We start from the raw sequence: 22,269 nt of genomic DNA, 5'->3' as shown, positions 1-22,269 counted from the left end.
ATTTATAGTGTATAGATACATAAGGGAATAACCTTGAGTGCAAGGTAAAGCCAGCAAGGTCTGATCAAGGATAGTCTGAGTGAGTGAGCTTCACCAATTATTATTCCCTCATTCTCATTCATTCCTTCCAGATTCTACCACTCACCTACACATCAGTGGCATTTTACAAAGGCCAACTAACCAACGAACCTGCACGTCTTTGGAATGTGGGAGTAAAGCGGAGCAAATGAAAGATTTCTTGATTAGTACGAGTGTAAGGGGTTATGGGGAGAAGGTAGGAGAATGGGATTGAGAGGAAAAGGTAGATCAGCCATGATTGAATAGCCGAGTAGACGTGATCAACTGAACGGCCTAATTCTGCTCCTCGAATTTATGAACTATGTGTGGGAGAAGGTACAAATTCCATACATATAGTACCCAGGGTCAGGATTGATCCCAGATCCCCGGCCTGGTGAGGCAGCAGCTGTCTTGTTGCACTACGGTCAATGCCCACATTAAAGACACTGTATAAACACAAAATCTTTTTTTCAGAATGGCAAGAAGAAGACGAGAGAAATAATGCAAGGATTACAGGTAAAAAGGAGTGACAAAGTATTATTTCATGGAAAAAAGAACCTGATGTCAATAGTGGGCATGGAGAAAGATCAAAACAACAAGGTTTGCTTTGAATTGAGATTGTTTCAAGCTGAGAGATCTTTGGTTACTTCATTTGCTGCAGACACAAGACACTGCAGATGGTGTAATCTTGAGCAATAAAACAATGTGCTGAAGGAATCAATGGGCCAGCCAGCATCTCTGGAGGAAAATGAGTAGTCGATGTTTCGGGTCAGAACCCAAGAAGCATTTCAGTGATTGTGCTTGGTTGCGTTTCTGGACATGGTCAACTGATGAAATAGTTTATCATGAACCTCATCTGAAGGTTTAAGGGCCTGTCCCACTTAAGCGATTTTTTAGGCGACTGCCGGCGACTGTCAAAGTCGTAGCAGATCGCCGAAATTTTCTTTACCCAACGACAATGACCACGACAATGACCACGACAGTGACCACGACAGTGACCACGACAGTGACCACGACAGTGACCACGACAGTGACCACGACAATGACCACGACAATGACCACGACAATGACCACGACAATGACCACGACAGTGACCACGACAATGCCGAGTCACGTCAAGATTACACCGTCTTCGGAAACATCGCAAAATTCCCAATGCTTCTCCGGCGTCCTAATTTTCGCTGAAATCACTGACAACTCAGTAAGTACTTGAGATTTTTGAAATATAACATCTTGCTCGGGTTACTTGAAAACCAAGCTTCACGGTAACAAGGCATAAACTGGATTGACTTCCAGTTTACTAATAGCAGCGTTAAGAAATTTAATTTAAAAAGTGGTTAAATGGATTTTTGTGAAAAGTGCGTGGGCATTCTTTGAAAATGTATGGGAGATGCATATCTGATTTCTGGGTTGCATATCTGGGTTGGGAGCCTACTTTAAATGTGATCGCTGATGGCCATAAACATCGCAAAAATTCCCACGGTTACCTGACCGTCAAACTCGCCTCCAATCTACCTGCCAAATGTCCTGACGGTAAATGAATTGGTTAAACACAAGTATTTTATGGTATCTTGAAATAACTTTAATTATTTTAATATTATGTGCTTCTAAATGCATCTAAGAGAACCAAGCAAACCTGGGGACAGCATGCGACGGCGCCCGCAATAAGCAACGATACCTGGCGACAAGCCAGCTGTCGCCGAGAAATTTCACTCCGGTTGATTTCTCAGTGACGCGCTGAGATCCACTACGATTCTTGGAAGACTCCTCATGATCATGCCCGCCCACGACACCCCAGCGAACTGTCGGCGACAGCCTAGTCACCGGCAGTCACCTTAAAATCGCCTAAGTGGGACAGGCCCTTTATTCATTGCTGGAATGAATTCTCTTCAATGTATATTCCAGACCACTGGATGACAATCCAATCGGTGTTTGATTATGTGCTTTATTCTCAGCAATAGACAATAGGTGCAGGAGGAGGCCATTCGGCCCTTCAAGCCAACACCGTCATTCAATGTGATCATGGCTGATCATTCACAATCAGTACCCCCTTCCTGCCCTCTCCCCATGCCCTCTGACTCCACTATCATTAAGAGCTCTATCCAGCTCTCTCTTGAAAGCATCCAGAGAATTGGCCTCCACTGCCTTCTGAGGCAGAGAATTCCACAGATTCACAACTCTCTGAGTGAAAACGTTTTTCCTTATCTCCGTTGTAACAGCTACACTAACAATGCTGAGTAGCCACCAATTATTTTAATCGGCAGTCCAAAGGAGTCAATTGCTTGATCAGTTTGCACCTATAGTGTCGAGCTGATCCACGCAAAATGTATTTTGTTCAGTGGTCAATAGACAATAGACAATAGTCACTGTTGCTTAAGCAAGCTATCACTTCTCCAGAATTACAGATCATTGGTCCCAAGCCAGTGATGTTAAAGGGCCTTAGAGGGAGTACAGAGAAGGTTCACCAGATTGATCCCTGGGATGGCGTGACTTTCATATGAGGAAAGACTGGATAGACTGGGCTTGTACTCGCTGGAATTTAGAAGACTGAGGGGGGATCTTATAGAAACATATAAAATTCTTAAGGGGTTGGAGAGGCTAGATGCGGGAAGATTGTTCCCGATGTTGGGGAAGTCCAGAACCAGGGGTCACAGCTTAAGGATAAGGGGGAAGTCTTTTAGGACCGAGATGAGAAAAAATTACTTCACACAGAGAGTGGTGAGTCTGTGGAATTCTCTGCCACAGAAGGTAGTTGAGGCTATATTTAAGAGGGAGTTAGATGTTGTAAGATTTGAGAAGTTTTCCCTCATTGAAAAGCAACGCAATACCAAAGAGCTGCAGTTTGGACATTTTAAACGGGAGACTGGGGCTGATAGCGGAGAAAGGCTGCGGTCAGATTAACAAAGGATGTCACAATCTGTGGGTCCTAAAATGGCCGCAGGACCTCGTGACCAGCCACAAAAAGGTAAAAACCTTACATCCCAGTCTCGAGGTTTTCTGCAAAGCCATGGCCAGAACAAAGGATGGGTATTGGCCATGCAGAAACCTACGAAACCAGGTCGGAGTCCAGACACTGGGGCGCTGACATCAGCATACTCACAATGCCCCAAACCGACCTAAATAGTTCATCTCAGTGAGAGGGCACATAGCCCATAGAAAACTACCTGGTAGGTGATGGGAAACCAGTTAACACCCATCACCTCACAATGAAATCCCAATTTACACCGTCTGGCCATCCCCGGTATCCCGGAACATAAGGCAGATCAGAAGATAAAACCTCATACATATCTTTTGAACAAAAGGATTCCAAGATCTGGCGGGAGATAGGACGGGTCAGGAACAGTATAACTGCCCACTACTTTGAGTGAAAAAGTTAAGACGGACAGGAGGCAAGAAGCGCAGAGAAAACCGGGTTCGAAGTCTGAAGTCAAGAAGAAATACTGGAGGAAGAAGCTGAAGCTAGAAGAAAACCTGCAGGAAACGCAAGCAGGCAAGAAAATGGATGCAAGAGAGAGGAACAGGCACGCAACTCGAAGAGAAATACTGCCAAACGAACAGCCAGTAACCCCAGTAATAGCCCCATGGTGAGCATGCATTCCAAATCCTACATATCCTGGACATAGTTTAGTGTAGAGGGGAGGGTGGTTGTGAATAAACGTTGGGTGTGTACTAAAATATGTGTTGGTCAAGGTTGCGATGCGTTGTGCGTTCCCCATCTTACAGTCGTGTATGTGTCTTGCAGAACTGTGTTTAAGAATTCATAAGTAAAAGGTATTCGTGTATATGTCTTATAGAACTGTGTGTGTTTTATGATTCATAGTTATAAGTATTCGTGTGATTCGGTATGTGTTTCATAGACATGTATTATAGAACTGTATAAGTATTCATGGACAATAGTCCCAAGTGCTGAATAAAAGCCTTTTTCATTTAAACCCTGGTTTTAAAATCTGGTCTGGTTGAATTTTTTCTGCACTATAAGAGCTCCTGCATCTAAGCCCAGTGTCTAGAACCGTAAGGGGTGAGTGGGTCGAACCACTCACGGGGAACCAGTATGCACGGCCTGGTCAAGGGATCAGAGCAAGGCACGGGGACCTTAGGTCGGGCGAAAGCTCGGCGCAGAAACCCCTTACAGATAATGGCGACCACGAAGGGACACTGGCAGCAGGATGATAGTGTGCCAGAAAAAGATTTTAAAACTAGGGACATAATGGACGAGCGCATTGCGGACTATGTGTTTAGTAAGGTGAATATCACCAAACAATGGATGTGTGCGTTACTAGATGACAAGCGCCCACTGGATGCAGCAATCCGGTGGACGGCCAGTAAAGCCCACAAGAAATCTGTAGAGAAGGCGGTCTGGCTGACCTGCTATAAAAAGCAGGTCCAGCTTTTGGACTGCGTGGTTGTGGCACAGGCAGCCCAGATCAGGGACCTTCAGGAGGAGGTAGAGGAGAAGGCTGCGGGTGGGAACCAGTTGATTGAGGCTCTGGACTCTTTAAACAAAGAGCGCCGGGTCGTGACCAACCGCCATGAAGCCAGGGTAGAACTCATGGAATGTCAGGCTACTGAGGCTATGCTCAGTGAGGGCAGGCTCCGGGAGCAGTGCGCTTCCCTGAGCCACCAGCTGGAGACCCAGGAAGAAAACCTCAAGGGGGTTAGGGCAGCCTACAAAATGATTTTAGAGGACAGGTCGGAAGGGGCTGACCACGGGGCATGCCTGCAGGAGATAGAGGGTCTGCGGAGTGCTTTAAATAAAGCAAGCGGGCTGGTTTGTTTAATGAACCCCTCAGCGGGCCAGTCACTAGCGGGTGTGAAGGTCCCGGTTCCGATCCTTAGAAAGACCATGGTGGTTTCAGCCCCCAAACTCCGCGATCCCCCTAGCTACGAGGCATACTGGGAAAGGGGTAGTGTAGGGGAGAGAGAGAGAGAGGAGCTCCCGGTAGAATACTCGGCACCGGCACCCATGTGCCCGGTCCTGGAAACCAGACGGGGACCCCCCCTGGACAATGGGGACACAGGACCCATTCAGAGCGAGATCGTGGTGCCCCACAACTCCCAGCATTTAAGAGCCATGATCGGGCATGTTACAAAATTGTCCGGATCAGGGGACCCCTCAATACATTTCAGGGAGATCGAGCAAACCGCCGCAATCAACGGTTGCGACGAGGGAGAACGGGCAAAATTGTTGCTGTTCTCCCTAGACAGCTCGATCCTCCAATGCCTCTCAGATGAGAGTAAAAGAGGGACCAGGACCTACGATCTCCTGCGGGACGAGGTCCTGGAAGTCTTGGGGGTGGGGGATGAGGGTCCTTTTGCCCGATTAGGGAAGACCCTCCAGATGGAGGGAGAACCCCCAAGAGTTTTTGCGGCGCGTCTATGGACGGTATATCAGAGTAGTTGCCCGCACGTCCCCGCGCGGGATGACCTGGCCGGGAATGGGAGAGCCCAGTGGCTCCGATGTTTGGTATCAAACAGCCTGGCGGCCGTCAGGGAACAGGCGAAAGCCTGGTTTGATCCCACAAATAGCACGGAGGAGGCGGTTTTGGACCGTCTCACGGTTGGGTATAGGAATACCCGGAGTACGACCACCCGGTTAGTAAAAGGGAAGGTGCACGTAGCGGAGGCTACTGCACCGGCCCAAAAGGGGTGGCGACAGGAGGGTAACCCTACCGCACAGTCCAAGTGTTTTAAGTGCGGTAAGGTGGGGCACTGGCGAAAGGATTGCAGGGTCCACATTAAGGGGGATAGGGTTGGCACCACCCAGCGAGCCGATGTCCCAGTTAAGCCCGAGATCATCGAGACAATGATCGAGGTGATGCGGTCCCTCATGACAGCACAGGGGAAGGTGGCAGTCGCTACCGGCTCCCAGGGTACGGGAGGGACACTGGAGATTCCCCAATGACATCAGCCCGCACAGCCCGCCTATCTGTGTCCTCTCCGCTACGATGCGTGGAAGAGGCCGCTTGTGGAGATGGTAGTGGAGAAGCAAAGGGGCAATTATCTGTTGGACACGGGGGCTTCATGCACCGTGGTCCACACAGAGGAACCCTTTGACTCTCCCCTGTCCACAGGGGTCCCTTTCGCACTGGCGGGGTTCACAGGGAAGGAACAGGCTGGCGCGCGTTCCATCCCGCTGTCCGTTCATTTGGGGACACTCCGCACCACATGGGAGTGTATCCTAATGAAGTGGACAGAAGGGGGTGGAAAGGGAATCATTGGTTCCGATTTTCTAGTAAGCCATGGGATCCTCATGGACCTACGGAACCACTGCCTTTGGGTGGACAAGGGCGGTAAAGGGGAGATAATAGTGATTAGGGGAAAGGAGGGGAAAGGGACTCTGTGCACCATGAAGCCGCCCGAGGGTTACGATCTCGAGCGCATGGTGGCAGAGGTCCCGGCCGAATTACAAGAGTGTGTGGGGAGCAACCTGAACGCGTTTGTGACCCACAAACACGATTGTGGTAGGGTAGTGGGGTTCGAGGTCAGCATAGACGGGGACCCCATGATCAGACCCCAGAAGCAGTACAATTTCCCCAAGGAGGCAGAACCCGATCTGGAGATAGCCATATCTTCACTGGTGCAGCAGGGCGTACTGAGGCCTATAGCCACACACGTAAACTCTCCATTGTGGCCGGTTAGGAAACCGGATAACTCATGGAGGGCTACGGTGGACTACCGGGTCCTCAACAGTAACATCCCCGCCTGCGCACCCACGGTGGCAGCAGTTGCCGACCTCATCGGAAGTATCCCAGCATCCGCGACCACGTTCACGGTGCTGGATATTTCCAATGGGTTTTGGTCCATTCCGCTGCGGCGGGAGGACCAGTACAAGTTTGCCTTTACTTTTAAAGGGCAACAGTATACCTGGAACTGCTTGCCACAGGGTTTCCACAACAGCCCCAGCATTTTTCATCAGTGTATGGCGGATAGCCTGAGAGAGTTTAGCCAGCGCCACCAGGTCGTGCAGTATGTGGATGACCTCCTTTTGTTCACAGACACAAAGGAGGAGCACGGTCCACTGCTGACCGAGTTGTTGGAGCTGATGGCTAGGAAGGGTTTTAAAATAAATCCGAAAAAGGCACGGATCGGTCTGCCAGAAGTAAAATTCTTGGGTCTGACCATCCGTGCCGGGGAAAGAGCCATAGATCAGGCTAGGAGGGAGTCAGTGCAGGAGTTGCCGATTCCCTATACAGTAACGGGTGTGAGGTCTTTCCTGGGACTAACCGGGTATTGCAGAGACTTCATCGAGGACTACGCGGCCACCGCAGCCCCGCTACTCCGACTCCTACACAAGGGAGTGGAGTGGGCTTGGGATGAGGGTTGCCAGGCCGCGTTCGAGAAGTTAAAAGGAGATCTGCAAACCGCACCAGCCTTAGGAGCCGTAGATGGGGAGAAAGGGTTTTCTCTGGAAGTGGCAGCCAGTGGGGACAGCCTGAGTGCCGTGCTGCTGCAGGAACGGCACGGTAGGCTGCGACCAGTGATGTACTCCTCCAGGGTGCTCACCGATGTGGAGAGGAGTTTCTCCAATTGCGAGAGGCACCTTTTAGCCACGCATTGGGCTGTGAAGAGGGCTTTAATCTTCACAGGTACCTCTCCAATCACTCTCCTCACCCATCACACACCCACCCAGATGCTTCTGGATGGAAGGATCAAGGATGGGACTGTCAGCAGCGCCCGCATCGCGCGCTGGACCCTCCTCCTGTCACAGATGAATCTGAGAATTGAAGGTCTGTGCGAGCCCAAGCTCGCGGCAAATTTAATATATCCCGGAACGGCCCATCGGTGTTCCGTGGAGGGGGTCTGGGACGTCGACATAGGTTTACGGGCTGGGATCCATCCCACAGGCCGGGAGATCTATGTGGACGGCTCCAGCACGGTGTCAGCTGGCGAACGACTCACGGGATGTGGAGTTTATGACCCCAAGGCAGGCATTGCCTTGGCAATTAAGCTCCCCAGTCTCATGAGCGCGCAGCAGGCTGAGCTGTCCGCGGTGGCGTACGTAATTACCCACCCAGAGAGGTTCCCAACCCCGTACACGATCTGCTCGGACAGTATGTTCACATGCAATTCGTGTACAGAGTACCTGGCCATCTGGTCCCGTCGCGGATACACTTCCTCAGACGGGAGGCCTTTAACTGTCAAACCCCTGCTAGAGCAGATTTTAGCAGCAGTAGGGGAGAAAAGGGAGGTTTACATCCATAAGGTGAAGGCTCATTCCGCTACAGAGCCCCGGTGGGAGGGCAACAAGCAGGCGGACGTCCTGGCCAAGGAGGGCGCCCGCAGTGGCATTTTTTGGGACCCCTATGGGCACAGGCAGATAGCAGTGATCCAGGGTAAGGAGGGTAACGTCGGGACCCCAAAGGTCACATTACCTCTGGACCTGAGGACCGTCCAAACTCAGGATCCTGTTTTAAAAGCCGTCCTCAGAGCAGTTAGCGAGGGCAAGCAGGTAGAGGGTCTCTACGGTAAGGAGACCCTCTCTGTAAAAGAAGGCATGCTCTTCCATGCCGAACAGTGGGTTGTGCCACAGCAGCACAGGAGGGAGTTCCTCCAGCTGGCACATGAGGGTCCAGGGGCAGGGCACCCCGGACCGGAGGTTACTTGGCAGCGGGTAGAGCAGGCGGGATGGTGGCCGGGGCTTAGGGACGAGGTCCGTGAGTTCTGTGCCAGCTGCCTCGTCTGTGCTGCCAATAACCCAGACCCCCAGAAAAGGAAAGTGCCCATGGGACACGTCAGGAGGGTGGAGGGACCATGGCAGTCGATCCAGATCGACTACATCGGGCCCTTGCCCACCACCCAAGGAGGTTATAAGTACTGCCTCGTCCTCGTTGACGTGTTCACTAAGTGGGTGGAGGCTTTCCCCTGCAAGGCAGCTACGGCATTGGGTACTGCCAAGATCCTGGTCCGGGAGGTGTTCTCACGGTGGGGGCTCCCTCGTTTTGTGGAGTCCGACCAAGGGAGTCATTTCACAGGGCAGGTAATGCAGAACACCCTCATGCTCCTGGGCATTGAGGGGAAGTGGCACGTAGCCCACAATCCCCAGTCATCAGGGATTGTGGAGCGTATGAACAGGACCCTGAAGGAAAGGCTGAGGAAGGAGGCTACGGGCTCGCCCCAAAAATGGGCGGAGGTCCTGCCTCTAGTCCTCATGGGGATCAGGGCCAGCCAGTCTAAGAGCACGGGGTATTCCCCGTACGAGCTGATGACTGGCAGGGTTATGCGCACTCCCACTCATGTTCTGGCCCCAGTGCTCACGGAGGGTCAGCTCGAAGAGGTTAAGAGGGACAGGTTTGTCCAGAACCTCTTCGAGCATCTAAAACAGGTCCACGGGCAGGCGGCTGGGAACATGGGTAGGCAGCACCTGGGCAACAAGCTGTTGCTGGAGCCACGCAAGCTGCAGGAGTGGGAGGTAGGAGAACTAGTGATGGTTCGGAACTACGCTAGGGTAGGTAGTTTCGAACCACTCTACACGGGGCCCTACAGCATTGTAGATAAAGCCAGCCCCATGGTTTACGCCGTGAAGATGCCCCGGCGGAGTAAGTGGTTCCATGTCAACCAATGTAAATTGTACAGACCAGGGGCACAGGGGTCAACCACAGGGGCCAGCCCTGTGAGTGGGGACTCCGAGCCAAGAATGAGGCAGGCCACGCAGACAGGTAAGGCTGCCTGCGTGAGGGGGGAGGACATTCTCCAGGAATGGAGGGTCTCCCGTTTTGGGTGGGATTCAGGTGAGGAAGAGCCTGATCAGCTCGACCAGGGGCTGGATCCCATTACAGAGGAAGAGGAGTCGGAGGGGGACGACAGTAACGTCCCCGACTCATGCACCAGGAAGGCGGGGGTAGCGAGCGAAGGCTCACCACCTGTAGGTACAGGTAGAGTGAGGCCGGATGCCGCGGGTATACCCAGCACCAAGGGGGCAGAGCTGGATGAGGAAGGGCCAGGGTCGGCAGCTGCGGGGGGTACCCGAGCTGCGGCACGGCAGGAACCGGTCCTCAGCCAGGCTGTCCAGGGGGCAGTGCCTAAGGTGATCCTCCGTAGATCCAGCAGGAAACCCCAACTTAGAAAGTTTTGGCCAGAGGTCGATCACGCCCCGAGGGAAGGGAGCCAAGTAGGGAGGAGGGAGCTTACGTTTCAGCGGAGGTGTAGCCCCCGCCAGGCAGCGACAGGCTGCGGAGCATCAAAGGTGGGAGACAGCGTGGTGCAGCCGCAGGAGACGAACCGCTGCAGCCCTGACAGGGATTAGCGGAGCCGCCCGGGGAAGGCGGCACTGTATTATATTTTAGATAATATAAATAAGGATAGGTATTTTAGATAAGGATAAGCTATTTAAGGTATTTTAGGTAATATAGATAAGGATAGGTATTTTAGATAAGGATAAGCTATTTTAGATAAGTTTTGTGGGGATAGTTAGCGTTTAAATAAAGATGATGCGTCCAGGATGTGTGGGTGTGGGGTGCAGGCTGGGGGTCAAGAGACCCGCCCGCAGAGGCGTTTAACAAAGCCAAGCGCTCCCCAAGAGGCTGGCTATACCATTCTCCTTTATCTGTTTTCTGGAGTGGAAGGAGGCACTCGTGTGGTGGATCTTTGCCACGGCGATCGGATGTGGGTGGACCTATCGGGGCCACACCAAGGACATCATCGTCTACGGCTGCTCCGGGGACACGGCTCCCATCACGACCGATGGGACTGGAAGGAGAGAAGCGGAGGAGACCGCAGTTTACTTCCATGAAGGCCGGTGGCCGGGGTGGCTGGGATCGAACTCTTCAGAGTATTCCAGCGCCCCAGGTTTTGCTTATCGGGACGCTTCATTATTGTGCCCGAGGATCAAGATCATCGCCCAAAAGATCAGCGCCACCGTTGGCAAAAGGATCTGCCTGGTATGCACGGGGAAGGTCCCCGCGAGCAGGCGGTGGTGGCTGAGGAAAACGAGCAGGACAATGGCCAACTCCACTGTTGAGTGGGAGAGACTCAACAACAACACTCACAGAACTATTTCTGGGACTACAGAACAGTTGAGTGTGTGTTGGGACAAATGGTGGGAACCGGATGAGGGGATTTATATGTGTATGTGGGGTTCAAGGTATCGTTGCCCCACGGGCAACAGCATATTTTTCCAGAGACAGTGGCAGGATGACGGTAAGGGGATGAGGTGGGAAGTTAGCTCGCGGGCTTGTGGGATCCCCCTTTCCCCGATCCCGGTAAACGCCACTGAACTCATCACCAGACCACGCATGACACCTCCCACAGTTCCACTGGCAGTAGCACAGGAGGGTGATTGCCCACAAACCACTAAGGGGCCCGGGAATGGCCTGGTACTGATACCGACTGACCAGGTATTGTACCAGGGGGTGCACTACGCGGTAGCCTCGGTGATCTTAAACCTCACCGAGGTGCGGTTGCCGGGGTGGTGCCCCAGGGAAACTGAAAAACTGTACCAGGTGCTACTAGCCAACATGTTCCGGCAATTTTACGAGTTCGACCTTGCCAGTGTGGACAAGGAGAGCTTGTATAGCCAAGAGCCGGAGGACTGGAGTCAGACGGGGAGGCATAGGAGGGGTGTAGTAAATGATGTATTTACAGGCTTTAACACCGGGACATCTGTGGTCAACGCTCTAGATACCGTGGAGCTGCAGACCCAGATTAACAGGTTAAAGGCGCAGTTAAAAGACATCCTCACAGATGAGAACAAGGTCGTGGGGTCCGAGCTACATGAGGACCAGGCAATGACACTACACCTGCGCGAGATAATTGCCGAGCTGGAAAGGCATGCCGGCACGGTGAACGCACTGATCAGGGAAGATCGGAACGCGTCCGATCAGGCAGCGCAAAATGAGGTGTGTATACTGTACGGGGCATGGTTGCTGGGCGAGGGCCGCAGCAACCTCGAGGACCTAAAGGGAGGATTGGTCCCGTCCTGGATCAGTAACAAGCACCTACAGGCGCTGCTACCCTTTCAGAACGCGCTCACCCCGTGCCAGCTCAGGTTAGCATCGGAGGCATACCCTGTTCCCGTAGATTGTGGCCAGTCAAACCACACAGTCATGGGAATAGTGGTGCGGATGCCAGTGTTGGGCAAGACGACAAGGCCCGCACCAGTGTACAGGGTGGAGAACATTGGAGTCATTCAGGGGGGAGCCCATATTCGCTATGCAGCGGTCCCATCGCACGTCATCCGCTGGGAGCAGTCGATAACGGGCACTGACCTCTCGGGGTGTCGGAGCCGGGGAGCACATATCATATTGTGTCCTCAGCACTTGAATGCTTTTTCAGAACAGCAATGCGGGTTCAGGACTGCTGGCGCGAAGCCTATGAATTGTACCATGGAGGCAATGGCAGAGAGCCATGTGCCCCCACAGGTGGCATACATAGGGGGTGGTACCTATTGTGTTACCACGGCAGCGCAGTACTATCGACACGGACAGCACGGTTCGTGTCCGGTAAGAGACAGCAGCTTCTGTTTTAAACCCAGGGCAGAGGTTCAAGTGGCACAGCAGCGAATTGTCCCCATTCCTGAACCCTCCACGGTTCACCTCACTGTACAGGAAAACTTCACTGACCTGCAGCGATTTGTAGCGCATTTCGGGTACGCCATTCCCCCTCTTCCCGAACATCTCACAACCCTGTTAAAGGCAGTCGCCGTGTCGCAAAGACATTTTTACACCCTGGAGCAAAAGACCGTAGAGATAGGGTCCGAAATATTGGACATCGTGATCCCACCATGGTGGGACCTGTTCACCAATATCGAGGTCCCGTCTTGGGTTAGGATAGCGTCACACGCATTAGTTGTGATACAAGCGGGTATAGTCTTATATTTGATATGCGTAAAATGTAAAAGAGGGCAGCACCTCAATAACCGAGTACATCAAGGGGAATGGAAAGACCGTTACGTGCGGGTGGGCGAGCAGGACCCAGCCGCAAGCTGCTAGGAGGACGTGCCCCCCCCTCCGCACCGAGTAGACTGTGATTTATATTGTCCCCTTTTAAAAATTTGTATAAACTAGGTTTTTGTATTCGAATTTGTGAAGGAATGTAAAAAAAAAATGTATCGTTTTACTGTTGTATTGTTTTCATGTCCTACATTGCAGCTGACACCAGTAGGAGGATGGCGGAGGCATCGGCCTGGGACAAGGTGTAGGTGTATATGTCCGATATGAAAATGTACATGTAATATAGTTTTGCCCGGGACACGGGCAGTAAAGATCAGCCTAAGAGATGGGGACTGTACGTTCGCAATGAAACACTAGTTTAGTTAAAACCTCAGGGGTCTGGATATGGAGAATCGGGAAAACATTGCTCAACCACTTTATTTAATTGATTCAATAAGCTGGGGTTATGCAAATCAACAGGAGGGACTGTAAGATTTGAGAAGTTTTCCCTCATTGAAAAGCAACGCAATACCAAAGAGCTGCAGTTTGGACATTTTAAACGGGAGACTGGGGCTGATAGCGGAGAAAGGCTGCGGTCAGATTAACAAAGGATGTCACAATCTGTGGGTCCTAAAATGGCCGCAGGACCTCGTGACCAGCCACAAAAAGGTAAAAACCTTACATCCCAGTCTCGAGGTTTTCTGCAAAGCCATGGCCAGAACAAAGGATGGGTATTGGCCATGCAGAAACCTACGAAACCAGGTCGGAGTCCAGACACTGGGGCGCTGACATCAGCATACTCACAATGCCCCAAACCGACCTAAATAGTTCATCTCAGTGAGAGGGCACATAGCCCATAGAAAACTACCTGGTAGGTGATGGGAAACCAGTTAACACCCATCACCTCACAATGAAATCCCAATTTACACCGTCTGGCCATCCCCGGTATCCCGGAACATAAGGCAGATCAGAAGATAAAACCTCATACATATCTTTTGAACAAAAGGATTCCAAGATCTGGCGGGAGATAGGACGGGTCAGGAACAGTATAACTGCCCACTACTTTGAGTGAAAAAGTTAAGACGGACAGGAGGCAAGAAGCGCAGAGAAAACCGGGTTCGAAGTCTGAAGTCAAGAAGAAATACTGGAGGAAGAAGCTGAAGCTAGAAGAAAACCTGCAGGAAACGCAAGCAGGCAAGAAAACGGATGCAAGAGAGAGGAACAGGCACGCAACTCGAAGAGAAATACTGCCAAACGAACAGCCAGTAACCCCAGTAATAGCCCCATGGTGAGCATGCATTCCAAATCCTACATATCCTGGACATAGTTTAGTGTAGAGGGGAGGGTGGTTGTGAATAAACGTTGGGTGTGTACTAAAATATGTGTTGGTCAAGGTTGCGATGCGTTGTGCGTTCCCCATCTTACAGTCGTGTATGTGTCTTGCAGAACTGTGTTTAAGAATTCATAAGTAAAAGGTATTCGTGTATATGTCTTATAGAACTGTGTGTGTTTTATGATTCATAGTTATAAGTATTCGTGTGATTCGGTATGTGTTTCATAGACATGTATTATAGAACTGTATAAGTATTCATGGACAATAGTCCCAAGTGCTGAATAAAAGCCTTTTTCATTTAAACCCTGGTTTTAAAATCTGGTCTGGTTGAATTTTTTCTGCACTATAAGAGCTCCTGCATCTAAGCCCAGTGTCTAGAACCGTAAGGGGTGAGTGGGTCGAACCACTCACGGGGAACCAGTATGCACGGCCTGGTCAAGGGATCAGAGCAAGGCACGGGGACCTTAGGTCGGGCGAAAGCTCGGCGCAGAAACCCCTTACAATGTGGCCCTTTTTGCTAAAGGGATCAGGGGGTATGGAGAGAAGGCAGGTACAGGCTACTGAGCTGGATGATCAGCCATGATCATATTGAATGGCGGTGCGTACAGGCTGGAAGGGCCGAATGGCCTTACTCCTGCACCTATTTTCTATGTTTCTATGTTTCTATGAATCATTAATCGGAGTGGCAGGATGTGAGGAATTATTTTGTGTTAAGCAACCATAACAAGTCTTTGTACCAATAGGGTGTATCCTGAACAGAGCCGTGAGAGTGGACCAAGGAACAAAATTTGATTCCCAATGTAGTCAAAATGATGAGGGCATAGATAGGGTAGATATTTAAGAAACTTGCCCAGTAGCAGTGTTTAAACCCAGAAGGCAGAGATTGAAGGAAGGAGGAGGTTTAGGGGGAAAATGAGCACCATATTTGTTTCAGCCAGAGTTTTTGGAATCTGGGATGCATTGCCAACTTATCTCTTTAAACGTACACATATGCAACAAAATTATGCATGTATTCCTTATGGTACAAAGAGCAAATAATTGAGATTTCGGGTTTTGCATAAAAGTTCCAATTTATGCTGGGGAGGGTATAAATGTGAGAATTGGGATGTCATGGACGCAGATACACCCAATATTTAAGAAGTATCTAGACAAGCACAAATTGCCAAAGTGTAGTAAGCTATGGATCAAATATTGGTATATAGGATAGATGGGTATCTGCTGTCAGCATGGCCATGGCATGTTTTATGACTCCACGTCTCTGATTCCATTATTCTGGTGCTTGCGTGGTTCTTATTGTAATGACACACAGTGGCTGTTGTAGGACTAAGGTGGAGGTTTAAGGTGACGGGAATGATTTAATAGCAACCTGAGGGGCAACTTTTTCATACATAGGGTGGTGGGGATATGGAACGAGCTGCTGGAAGAGGAAGTTGAGACAAGTACGAGACCAACATTTAAAAGACATTTGGACAGGTACCTGGATAGGAAAGGTTTAGATATGGGCCAAACACAGGCAGGTGGGACTAGTGTAGATGGGGATCTTAGTCAGCATGGGCAACTTGGGCCGATGGGGCTGTGTATGACTTTATGACTGCAAGCAGGTTTGATGAGACAATAAAATGCAGGATAGACCTTTTTGCTCGGGAAACATCTATCCAGGAAGTGCTTGCCACAGAAAATGTCCGGCAGTTGGATCAACAAGAGTACAAATGTATCATGAATGCTTCCTGGAGGTAATTAAACTGCCTTCATTAGGTTCTGGACCTGAACCTGCCCAGAAATATCTCCTGATATCATCAGCTTATCTCTAATATATAACATATGCAACAAAATTTTGCAATATGTTCCTTATGGTATTAAGAGCAAATAATTGAGATTGTTAGTTTCACATCAAAGTCCCAATTTATGTTGAGGAGGGTGTAAATGAGAGACTTGGGATGTCATGAGGTGAACTTCTGATTCTCACAATAGTCACAAAATAAGGTGAATAGTGCCCCGATTTAAAGGGTACTATTTAACTTGGAAATCCACTTCTGTGCAACCTGATCCAGGGAAAATCTCCAGGCAAAGTTTAGAAGGATGAGGGGGAACCTCATTGAAACTTACCAAATATTGAAAGGCCTGGACAGAGTGGATGTGGAAAAGATGTTTCCATGAGTGGGAGATTCTAGTACCAGAGGCCATAGCTCAGAATAAAAAGACAGATCTTTCGAAAGGAGATGGGGACAAATGTCTTTAGTCAGAGGGTGGTGAATCTAGGGAATTCATTGCCACAGAAGGCTGTGGAGGCCAAGTCAATGGATATTTCTAAGGTGGAGATCGCATACCTCCAGATTCAGGGACAGTTTCTTCCCAGCTATTATCAGGCAACTGGATTATCCTACCACAGAGAGTTGTGCTGAACTACTAGCTACCTCTTTAATGACCCTCAACGAACCTTGATCGGCCTTATGCTGGTTTACCTTGCACTATCGGTGGCGCAGCGGTAGAGTTGCTGCCTTACAGCGAATGCAGCGCCGGAGACTCAGGTTCGATCCTGACTACGGGCGCCGTCTTTACGGAGTTTGTACGTTCTCCCCGTGACCTGCGTGGGTTTTCTCCGAGATCTTCGGTTTCCTCCCACACTCCAAAGACGTACAGGTATGTAGGTTAATTGGCTGGGCAAATGTAAAAATTGTCTCTAGTGTGTGTAGGATAATGTTAATGTGCGGGGATCGCTGGGCGGCGCAGACACGGTGGGCCGAAGGGCCTGTTTCCGCGCTGTATCTCTAAATCTAAATATTATTCCCTTATCATGTTTCTATACACTGTGAATGGATCAATTGTAATCATGTATTGTCTTTCTGCTGACTGTTTAGCACGCAACAAAAGCTTTTCACTGTACCTCGGTACACGTGACAATAAACTAAACTAAACTAAGTTGAATTAAGTGAGAAAGAAGAACAAAGTTTTCATTTAAAATTTGTTGATATTAAAATCTTCAATAACTTCAAACAAATGGAAGAAGTGAGACTTCATACTTGTAATACAAATGTTGTTTTCAGAGTGTCTAACTGACAGTAATTAATAATTATCACGAACCAGCTATCATTAAAGGGTGCTTGTGCTGCTAATTACGTGACATAAATATGTGCATCGGACTTGGTTTGTCTCTGACGTACAAATACAGAGCTTCAAGATATTCAATGCATGTCAACTGTACTGCAGGCAGCAACATTATAATTTTCTAATCTGAGAGCAGAGTGATAGAATTCAAACATCAACATTTGGGTATTGGCACTTAACAGTGCATTTGCTTATTACTTCAAAGAGCTATATCATTTACACATAAAAGGCGAGCATTAGTAATCTCGCCATCATTTTGACAGCAAATGTGGACTCAATGCACCGTGTCTTATAATCAGTCACGGTTCTTGTCACTTTAAAAAAAATATGAATTCTTATGTCCAGATCTTTAAGGAAACTACCTGTATAAACCTCATAATCTAATTGAACACGATCTCCATTACAAGTGATACAGCATCAATAAGAAGGAATATTTCATGTTTTTTATTGCCAATTTCCAATAAAAATCTGAAGATTGAAATATAAAATTAGGACTGAGCTACACTTACATCAAGGTTGAATTATCCATTGTCCTTTAACCTCATTTTACTGCAAGGTGCCGTTGTTCCAAACTCTCTGAGTCTAACACTAAGCTGGACTGACAGGAATATGGAAAATGTAATGCTGAAACAAAGAGAAAGATGCTGCATGAGACAGAGATTCATGCAGCAATATCAGTGTTCAGGTGACAGTGAGATTACTATCTTGTAATTGGTCCCAGGAGAGTACAGTTCTTTACATACCTAAAACGTTAGTAACACTTAGCTATATATCTGAATGCTACTGAGCCGAGATCACACTCTTTGCAGTGCTATCACTACATGCTACATGAATCAGAAATGTCATTTTATTCCTGCAGGTGATGGTGCTGAATTCTGCTAACAATCTTTCATTGGAATGCAATCCAGCAGACACTCAAAACTCTTAGCTTTGCTAAATGGAATATCTATGTCACAATTGCTCAGGCCTCAGTACTGATGCAGTAACATTGCATGCTGCCACCCTACCCATTTCTTTTTACCATTCTCATTCCACCATGGAGATTTATTTGAATTCAATTGTAATATGATTAGGCTGGCACGTTCTCAATCCAGCTGAATCCTGACTTCCTAAGGGTTAGGTACAATGACAGGCATGAACATTAGCCTATCCAGATAACTGGTGCACAAAAAGCTGGTTTAACACCGGATCAGGATATAACTGGCACTGATCATCCTGAAAATTGCTCTCCTGACAGCGCAAGGGGTGCCATTTCCATTTTGACTATTTTAAAAGGCAGCCGGTTATTCACAAGTATGCTTCAGGAATAGTGGAAAGAATGCAGCAATCAGCATTCTATTGATCCCAATGCCTGTCTTGCAATGCAGGCTCCTGAGGAGTCCTTCAACTTAAACAATTATTGTATTGCTAATCTAGCAGTTCTGGAAATATTGTAATTTATCCATTCCACTTTCTCACGTAGATTTCTGCTGGAGCAGCATGTTCCCAAAGTACGAAGATCATTAGTTTTAAAAAAGAATGATTCCCAATTAAGCTTGTCACTGGAGGCTGAGCACTGCGCTGCAACCTCAGTAGACTGTGGCACAGTGTGGCAAAGTGGATTCAAGCCATTTGTTCAGCCTTATTAAAATACCTACTGCACTCTCTGCATTTTGAGATGGTGCCAAACTTTTGAAAATAGTGATCAGCCAATTCTCTCTTGGGTTGTGGCAAAAGACAGAGTCATAGAGTCATAGAGTGATACAATGTGTAAACAAGGCCCTACATCTTTTTTGAAAGAAATCTCAAAATACTGAAGTAACTCAGCTGGTTAGGGAACATCTCCATGTTATCGTGTTAAATCTTTAAAAAACTTTTCCAATTGCTTGATATTACATCGTTGAGTTTTCCAACACAGTTCATTTGGAGAAACATAATATTTGTATCTTTTGTCTTCCGTGGATGAGAATGCAGGCACAACCCAGACACATTCTACTACTCTTCAGATGACAATCAAGGATTATTTGGTTCCACTCGTGTCTGTGAGGCTGAAGTCCACTTTACATAACTGAACACAAAATCTACGCTATTCCTCAGAATCATAGAGCCATAGAGTGATACAGTGCGGAAACAGGGCCGTCATAGTGTCACAGAGTGATACAGTGTGGAAACAGGCCCTTCAACCCAACTTGCCCACACCAGCCAACATGTCCCAGCTACACTAGTCCCACCTGCCTGTGCTTGGTACATATCCCTCCAAACCTGTCCTATCCATCTACCTGGCTACCTGTTTCTTAAAGGTTGGAATAGTCCCAGGCTCAACTACCTCTTCTAGCAGCTTGTTTCCTACACCCACCACCCTTTGTGTGAAAAAGTTACCCCTCAGTTACCCCTCACCTTGAACCTATGTCTAGTCCTCGATTCCCCTACTCTGGGCAAGAAATTCATGATCTACCTGATCTATTCCTCTCATTATATTATACACCTCTATAAGATCACCCCTCATCCTCCTGCACTCCAAGGAATAGAGATCCAGCCAAATCGAGCTCTTCCTATAGCTCAGACCCTCTAGTCCTGGCAACATCCTCGTAAAGCTTCTCTAAACCCTTTCAAGCTTGATAATATCTTTCCTATAACATGGTGCCCAAAACTGAACACAATATTCTAAATGCGGTCTCACTGACATCTTATACAACTGTAACATCACCTCCCAACGTCTATACTCAGTACTCTGACTGATGAAGGCCAATGTGCCAAAAGCCTTTTTGACCACCTTATCTACCTGCGACTCGACCTTCAAGGAACCACGCACCTGCACTCCTAGATCCCTCTGCTCTACAACACTCCCCAGAGGACTGCAGAGGGAGCAGGGGAGGCTAATGGTGGGAGCCATGGTGTGGTGAGGGGGGGGGGGGGTGGGGGGGGGGGGGCGTGTTGGTCACGTCAGAGATTACTCTCACACATTAACAGAAAAACAAGGGCCTTGGGTGTGGACAATAACCCTGAAGAAGTTACAATGTTTGGAGAGGAACCTCAGACACAGATTCACAGCTGTAATTCCCACGTCTAAGAGAAGGACTTAGTAGGGAATATCAGAGATGTAATCATCTTCGAAAAGGAAGATAAATCTCACTGTAGTATATACAGTGTTGTTCAGCATAAAGAAAGTCAGCACCATGATCTTCTTCAACCTCTCCTCCCAAACAGCTGCTCACTGCATTGCCTTGTGGAGTACATCCATCACATGGCACAACAGTTATAACCTTTACCAGGTGGCAACTATAGAAGAGATTTGTGGGCAGCACAGTGGCTCAGCAGTAGAGTTGCTGCCTTACAGCACCAGCGGCATGAGTTCAATCCTCACTACAGGTGCTGCCTGCATGGAGTTTATACGTTCTTCCTATGACCGCATGTGTTTCCCCTGGGTACTCCGGTTTCAAGAGTCAAGTCAAGAGTGAAGTCAAGAGTGTTTTATTGTCATATGTTCCAGATAGAACAATGAAATTCTTACTTGCAGCAGCACAACAGAATCTGTAAACAAAGTAAACAATATAAAAAGAGAAAAAAAGTTCAGCGTGTATACACACAGATATACACACACATACACACACCAATACACACACACACACACACACAAATATACATGCATACATACATACACATGCACACACACAATTAACATGAACTAGTGGAAATGTGCAGTTGCGATTGTTTTAAGACCCTGGGCTACCAACAATAAATGTTGAAAGTTCTGAATGCACCATCACCTCATCTCAGTCACAACACTAACAGGCAAGATGATCATGGACCCAATCTAATTCTCTCAATGCTGTGCCATTGCAATGCACGTTTATTCCATGACACTGAAAAAATCATTCACGCTTTCATTTCCTTCCGCCTAGACTACTGCAACTCCCTATACACTGGGATCAGCCAATCTTCCCTGTCCCGCCTGCAACTGGTCCAAAACGCCGCAGCGAGACTCCTGACGGGTACCCGTAAAAGGGACCACATCACCCCGATTCTGGCCTCTCTCCACTGGCTCCCTGTACGGTACAGAATCAACTTCAAGCTCCTCCTATTCACATATAAAGCCCTAAATGGACATTCCCCCCCCACATCAAAAATCTTCTAACCCACCTCTCTTACTCCAGGTCCCTCAGGTCGACCGCGGTCTAGGCTTAAGCTCAGGGTGACCGCGCTTTTGCGGTTGCAGCTCCTAGACTGTGGAACAGCATCCCTCTCCCCATCAGAACTGCCCCCTCCATCGACTCCTTTAAGTCCAGGCTCAAAACCTATTTCTACTCCCTAGCGTTTGAGGCTCATTGAGGAGGCGCTGTGAACTGTATTGTATGTGCTGTTATGTTTGGGTACTACTGTATGTTTCATTTTTTCCTTAGTACCTAATCAGATGTACAGCACTTTGGTCAATGTGGGTTGTTTTTAAATGTGCTACACAAATAAAATTGACTTGACTTGACTTGACTATCCAGCTGGAACACCAAAATAACACTGCCATTCTGTTAATCGATTCAACTTGAAGAAAGCCAACTGAAATTAATTTGCAGCGGACCTCGAACAAAGCAGCGATTGACATCAAACCCAACCCAGAATATCATGAACAGTTGGTCAATGTGGTGCAAAAATGGCCCAAGACACATCCCATAAAGATGTTGAACAAACTACAGACGAAACCTCATGCCCATATTGGCCACCATTTACGATAACCATATGCAAATGTGTGCAATTAATTCCTTTGTTAATGATACCATTGTTGTAGAAGAACTTGTTGCTTGATTGGCAAAAGAACAAATGCAAAAAAAAGTCATAGCCACAGAAATACTGCATGAAAACAGGCCCTTTGTTCCACAGACTCAGTACTGACCATCAACCAATCGTTTAAATTAATCCCGTGGTTTAATCCCTCCA

This window comes from Rhinoraja longicauda, chromosome 1 (assembly GCF_053455715.1).
Source record: "Rhinoraja longicauda isolate Sanriku21f chromosome 1, sRhiLon1.1, whole genome shotgun sequence".
In the NCBI taxonomy this organism is placed as follows: Eukaryota; Metazoa; Chordata; class Chondrichthyes; order Rajiformes; family Arhynchobatidae; genus Rhinoraja; species Rhinoraja longicauda.
Note: the sequence above shows the minus strand (reverse complement) of the source record.